Source organism: Pogoniulus pusillus, chromosome 8 (genome assembly GCF_015220805.1).
Source record: "Pogoniulus pusillus isolate bPogPus1 chromosome 8, bPogPus1.pri, whole genome shotgun sequence".
In the NCBI taxonomy this organism is placed as follows: Eukaryota; Metazoa; Chordata; class Aves; order Piciformes; family Lybiidae; genus Pogoniulus; species Pogoniulus pusillus.
The window spans coordinates 20,753,703-20,761,231 of NC_087271.1; positions in this window are offsets into that span (position 1 = coordinate 20,753,703).

The window sequence follows — 7,529 nt, forward strand, 5'->3', positions numbered from 1 at the left end:
GTCCGGACATTAAAAACATTCTGTACACGGCTGCCAGTGACAATGGTCCAACTTGGAGTCTCTGGCAGAGAGCTCCAAATGAGACACGTGGTCGTCCACTTGGTTTCTGGGGACGTTGTTACAGAGGTTCAGAGATAAATTACACTGCAACTGAGAAAGAGATTCTAGCAGCCTATGAGGGAGTGAAAGCAGCTTCTGAAGTGATTGGAACTGAGTCACAATTGCTTTTAGCTCCTAGACTGCCAGTTCTTAACTGGATGTTCAAGGGCAAGGGTTCATCACCGCATCATGCCACAGATGCAACCTGGTCTAAATGGATGGCTTTGATAACCCAACGAGCACGAATGGGTAATCTTGACCGACCTGGTTTGGTGGAGGTGATCACCAACTGGCCGGAAGGCACAGACTGTTCCAAACCTCCAGAGGAGAAAATAACTCGTGCTGAGGAAGCTCCTCCCTATGGTGATCTCTCTGATCAGGAAAAGAACTATGCTTTGTTCACAGATGGTTCCTGTCGTCTTGTTGGGAACAAGCGAAGATGGAAGTCAGCGGTTTGGAGTCCAACCAGGAGAGTTACCGAAACGAAAGATGGAGAAGGAGAATCCAGTCAGTTCGCTGAGGTAAAAGCTGTTCAACTTGCTCTTGATGTGGCTGAACGTGAGAATTGGCCTATCCTTTACCTCTACACCGACTCGTGGATGGTAGCCAATGCTCTATGGGGTTGGCTGAAGGACTGGAAGAAGAATGGTTGGCAGAGGAAAGGAAAGCCTATTTGGTGTGCTGATCTATGGCAGGACATTGATGCACGGCTGGAGAAAACTCCAGTGAAGGTGCGGCACGTAGATGCACACATGCCTAAGAGTAGAGCAACTGAGGAACATCAACATAACCAGAAGGCAGATCAAGCTGCTAAGATTGCTCAAGTTGATACCAACTCTGAACTTGACATTGACCTTGATTGGAAACACCGAGGTGAGCTGTTCTTAGCTCGGTGGGCCCATGACTCATCTGGACATCAAGGCAGAGATGGAACATACCGATGGGCTCGTGATAGGTCAATTGACTTGTCCATGGACGCTATCACCCAAGTCATCTATGACTGTGACATTTGTGCTGCTATTAAGCAGGCTAAGCGAATCAAGCCCTTATGGTATGGTGATAGATGGTCAAAGTACAAGTATGGTGAAGCCTGGCAGATTGACTACATCACTTTACCTCGATCACGTTCTGGCAAGCAGTATGTGCTAACGATGGTAGAAGCCAGCACTGGATGGTTGGAAACCTATCCAGTTCCACATGCTACTGCACGTAACACTATTGTTGGTTTGGAGAGACAAATCTTGTGGAGACATGGAACTCCAGAGAGAATTGAGTCAGACAATGGTACTCATTTCAAGAATAATCTTGTAAAAAACTGGGCCAAAGAGCATGGTATTGAATGGATCTATCATATACCCTACTATGCACCAGCTTCAGGGAAGATTGAACGCTACAATGGTTTGCTGAAAACCACCCTAAAAGCCATGGGGGGTGGAACTCTGAAAAACTGGGACAAACATTTAGCAGAAGCTACCTGGTTGGTAAATAGTAGAGGTTCAGTAAACAGAGCAGGACCTGCACAATCAGATTTGGTCCAAACAGTAGACGGTGATAAAGTTCCTGTTGTACGTGAAAAGAATCTGTTAGGGAAAACTGTTTGGGTATTTTCTCCTTCGGGCGAAGGGAAACCTGTCCGAGGGGTGGTTTCTGCTGAAGGTCCTGGTCATACCTACTGGGTAATGCAGGAGAATGGTGAAATCCAGTGTATTCCACAGAGAAATTTAACTTTAGCTGAGAGAGTTTAAATTAAGCTGTTAGGAGTTTTCTGTTCTAGGTAACATCGGCGCCCAACACTGAGAGAATCTACGATAGAATCTACAGTACGTGAGCACGAACCCAACATCATCTGGGAGTCCCTGTTCTGAGCTTTTGAATCACCTACATCTGATTGAAGTGTGAACTGAACTTGTATATATTGTTTTAGTGTAAATATTGGTTTAGATTAGATTGGATAATTCTCAGCGATACTTTGAGCGAAGTAGACAAGGGGTGGATTGTGCTAGTTTGAAGCAAGCTGGAATGTTTTGGTAACAGAACTAGATAACGGGCAGTGAAATGAAAAACAATTGTGTCTACTTCTCTCACAGTCACGCTGAGAACTCTGGGAAGAAGAAGAAAACATTCTCCATTTTGTCTCTCACTCTTGCTTTGGCCTTAGACCTGGTCACATCTCATTAACCCTGCTCCTACTAACCTTGCTCCCTAACCTCTTGGCTGCACCTCTCTTCTTCCTGAGAACTGGGGTAAGGTTGAGAGGGCCGGGGGGAGGTGTTGGGGTGGTTTGAGAGCCCCTCCTGGGGACTTAGGTTTCTGGGAGGGGAGTTGTGCTTTTGTATTGTTTATCCTTTGTATATCTCTGTATATAATTGTATATAACTGTATATATTGTAAATAGCTGCTTGTAAATTCTGCTAGCTGTAAATAAATTGCTTCATCTATATTCCCAGAGGCCGTCTGAGTTAGCTGGGGCAAATACAAAGTGTGGGAGGGGCGGGGTAACCCCCAAACCATCACATAAGGACAAAAAATGAGTTCACATGTAGGTGACGTTAAAAAAGAACGTTTTCAGCCTTATCTCTTTACATTTTGATAAATAATTTCTTTTGTTGCCTCTGGCCTTTCTACTACTGTTTGAAATCTGTGAATATTTATTTGTATTGACATAAAAATATTAATATAGTATTGATGTTGACCTAGAATTACTAAAAATATTAGTACAACAATATTAACAGAAAATATGAAGAGATGTAACAATGCTTATGTATCAAGTGATTTAGCTTTGTAAAAAGACAGATTTTTTTCCCTGTGGCCATTTGAAAACAAGGCTTGATGTGTTGTTACTACAAAATCAAATGTATGCAGCTGAGCTCCAAGCACTGCTGTTCATAGCATGAGAGAGAATTCTCTTAAATCAGTGTCTTCATAAAGACATTTTAATTCCAGTTTTGGTCTGTAGTTTGGCCTAGTATTCTATGCTTTATTTTCAGCAGCGTAGGTGTTTGCAGCAAAGTGAGAGAGTGGATTCTTTCTTTTAATCAAAAGGAGGAAAACTTTTGCTCCATCTCTTTATAAACCCAGCAGAGCTGATCCTTGGTACCAAAGTTCAGGTTATGTTGATCACTATTTTGTATTGGAAATTAACTTCTGTAAGGACACTGTGCTGTAGAAGTTACTGAGGAACAGGATTAATGCTACTGTAGCCTTTTACCAGAATAGTTATTTAAAGTATACAATTCGGTATATTTTTGTGTCTGTGATATCAGCCAGTTCCATTACTCCGTACTGTCCATGCCTTCTATCCCTTTCTCTTCCAACCTTGCAGGTGAGACTGCAATAGGGTAGGTGAGACTCAATAGGGCAACTTGATCTAGCTGACAGTATGCCCATACTGACTTCAGAGGAGTTTGGACTAGATGACTTTTGGAGGTCCTTCCAGCCCAGCCCATTCTGTTATTCTGTGGTGGTGCCACATTGCTGCAACTCTGCTGCTACCATAGAATCCACTTCCTCAGAAAGGGTTTTTCACCATGTGCACAGACAGATCAGCAAGGTAAGGAGAAGGAAAGGCCCCTGCCATCACCAAAGACAACTTGAAACTCTTCCAGCTTGTCCAAAAGGTCCAATAATTCTACACTTCTTTAAGCTCTGTGTCACAAGCATTTTAAAACTGCATCAGCCATTAATTACTATCACAACTTTTAATTCTGTGTCTCTGTTTCAAATTTTCTCCAGTTCAATCAGAACCAAAAGTTAATGCCCATTGGCTAATTTCCAGCGCATGCCTCCGCAGAACAACTGTTGCCTTTAACTGGTGGAGAGATCAAGGCTTGAACTGACAAAAGACATCTGTATCTTGAAAAACAAATTAATGTTTATGTTTTAATTTATAAGTTCCTGGCTCTTTTATGGTTCCTGTTTTTCAAGTAATGTCTCTCTGGATCTCTAGCTGATGGAGAGTCAAAATGGAAAAGGCCCATGAGAGAATTATCACAGTGCAACATCTGGTCTGCATTGGAAAAAGCTGAGGAAGATTTTCAACATCTCTGAGACTGAGAGGCAGCTATGAAACACTTTGAAAGTCGGTTTATGAAAAATTGTGCAGGTCATGACCACCTGGGCCAACATAGTATTGTTTCGGGAAGAGCTACTCTACTTCCTAGCATCTGATATTTAATCTCACTTCAGCATGGATGTGTGAGAGTTGGGAGGGGTGTGAAAGGTGTTTTGCTTTACATCTTGTTAAGCTGAGTCCCAGTATTGTCCTAATTATATTGTGGGTATTTGCCAGTCCCCCAGTTTTCTTTTGAGCATGTTAGCTGAAGAGTCCAAAGGCTTTTCCAGGGCTTTTGGCATAGCTTTATAGAAAAAAAGAGTAGAAGGGACTTTGTGTATTTTAGAAGAATGCTTTGCATCCTGCTTTAAACTATTCCAGAAGGTAAAAAGGCATTAGCTAGACTGTGTCTTGGCTTGTGTACTGCTGTGTCACTAATGGCAAGGAGTTCTGCTTTGCCTAATTGTTCCCATTTTTTTGCAATCACAGACTATGAGAAATGTGAGGAAATCATGGACCAAACTAAACAAAAAGAGTACTACTGGATCCAGAGGGAATAAACTCCTTGCACCACATGAAGCTTTGGTCCTTTAAGTCGTCATAGCTCATGCAGAACAGGAACAATTTGACATGTAGAACAAGAAACACTGCACATTGTTTGCCAAACAAGGACATATTCTGCAGGTGGAAGAACTGATGGAAATTGTTTATAGATGAAGAACTAAATGTAGGACATTTTTTTTTCAAGAACAAGGTTGCTCTATTCCTTGCCAAGACAAACAAATCTGATAGAACATGCCATTGCTTTAGACTGCCTGAGGAGCCACTGGAAATGGACCTTTCTCCACAGAAAATGTGTGTGTTGTCAGGACATAAGTGTATTGTCCATGGTTGTACTGGGGCAGCTGCAGAGGAAGTGGAAGGGTCTCAAGAATACATGAGGGAGAATTGGATTTTTGGCTCTTGGAATGGTATGGACTGCTTTTGGAAACTGTGGAAGTTTATGAGCTGGATGTTACTGCTACGAAAGGTTATCTGTGAATTAAACATAATAGTGATTTAATCTGCCATCTTTAGATCTCAGCAGTAATGACATGATTGAGAATTCCTTGTCTTTAGAACTGCAGTTTCCCTAGATGCCTTCATTCCTAGGAAGACACCCAGATTTGCACTGTTAGAGGTTTTCAGGGTTACCTTTGGAGCTTTGCACAGATGTTTTCACAAGGCAGTACATAGCCATCTCAAACAACTGGTTTTAATGGGCCACTTATTTAAGATAAGCATGTACCAAGACCATAAATACAGTCCCTGATACTGACATAAAACATGTATTAGCAGAACAATATAGTTTGTATTTCCCTGATATGTAGGCAGGCCCTGGAAATGCTAAACTAACCATGTCCTTAAAATTCTGCTGCATCTGTAAACATATATTGGGAAAGAAGGCCAGCAGCATCTTCAGCTGCATTAGGGAAAGCATTTCTGAGAGTAGCAACAGGACAAGGGGCAATGGGTAGAAGTTGAGGCACAGGAGGTTCCATGTGAACCTGAGGAAGAATTTTTTTCCCTGTGAGAGTGACAGAGCACTGGAACAGGCTGCCCAGGGGGGTTGTGGAGTCTCTCTCTCTGGAGATATTCAAGAACCATCTGGATGCATTCCAGTGTGATCTGCTCTAGGTAATCCTGCTCTGGCAGGGGGGTTGGACCAGATGAGCTTTAGAGGTCCCTTCCAGCCCCTGACATGCTATGATTCTATGAGTTCAAAGGAGGTGATTATTCTCCTTTCCTCAGCACTGGTGAGACTGGAGCAAGAATACTGTGCCCAGTTCTGGGCTCCCCACAGCAAGACAGATGTGGATATGCTGGAGCAAGTGCAGGAGAGGGCCATGAAGATGTTAAAAAATGGAAGCATTTGTAACATGGTCCCCAAAGATTTTGTGGAGTTGGCATTCTTAAAGACACTTGAAGCGTAACTGAGCGAGCTGCTGAGTAGCCTGCTTTGGGTGATCCTGCTTTGAGCTGAGAGTGGCACTGAACGATGTCCAGAGGTGCTTCCAACCTCACTGATGCTGTATTTGAAATAGTTTGCCTCTGTCTCCTCAGCATTTTAGCTGGAACTTAACTGTGTGGGAATCCTGAAGAAAGCAAAGTCTGTGTCTCTAGAAATACACCCAGGTGGCTGAGGCCCAGAAAAGACACAATGAGGGCTGCTGAGTATTTCAAATGTCTCATCAGAATGATACCTGACTTAAAAATACATATATAGAAGTGGCTTGGGTCTTACTATCAGTGACACTGAGTGCCCACAATGATGCCTCACTGCAGCTGTCCTGCAGATGGAAACAACCTCTCTCTGTCTGATCATCTGTGTCTAATCCTGCTCTGGAAAATCTTACCATATACTTTAGAAATTAGTGTTGCTTCCTTTATGGTGCAGACTTGGTTTGTTGGTTTGTTACATGCTTTCTGTCCTTAAGGTTACTGATATTAACATGTTATTTCAGCAACAGGCACACTTGCTGTCTCAAGAAGTTGAGAGTATTGCAATTTGAGCAAAGTAAAACTAAAATATACAATCACATTGCATGTTCTGTGACACTCTGGGAGTATTCCTGCAGCACCTTCAGAATAAGAACAAAGATTAAATTTAAAAACAAACAAACCAACCAACCTTTCATATTCTAATAGACACAAGATTTATATGGAAAGGCAAAGAAAATGTGTTTTTCAGATCAGTTGAAGAGTGATAGGAAGGTTTACTTGTGGTTTTTCATCACAAAAATGCCAAGGAGCTAACTTGCAGTTGAGAATTCCCAGATCCTCCTCTTTTTGAAAACTCTTTATCTTTCATACTGCCTCTAAGAAAGTGGGAAAGCACTCTGGAAAACAAGAAATTGAGCAGTGTTGCAGAAGGAGTTAGGAAATAAATGGATTTTAAATTTTTTTTTTTATTTTTTTTTTTGTTTGGTTGATTGGGTTTTTTTTACTTCAACAAATGAAAAGTAAATAACCTGGGTTTTTTTTGTTATCAATGTAGGAAGTCACATTTGCCTGACAGACCAAGAAAAATAAGTGTAAACAACACCTATGGTAATTATTAAAGACATCAAGTTAACCTATAGATAAACACGTTCTTAAATCACAAAATCAACTCTTCAGACATAACATATGTGGGTCACAGACTCACAGAATTAATCAGGTTGGAAAAGACCTTCAAGATTACTGAGTCAAACCGATCACCTAACACTTTCTAGTAAATTAGCCCATGGCAGTAAGTGCCTCATGCAGCCTCCTCTTAAACACCTCCAGGGATGGGGACACCTCTACCTCCTTGGGCAGCCCTTTCCAGTGCCAATCACTCTTGCTGTGAAGAGCTTCT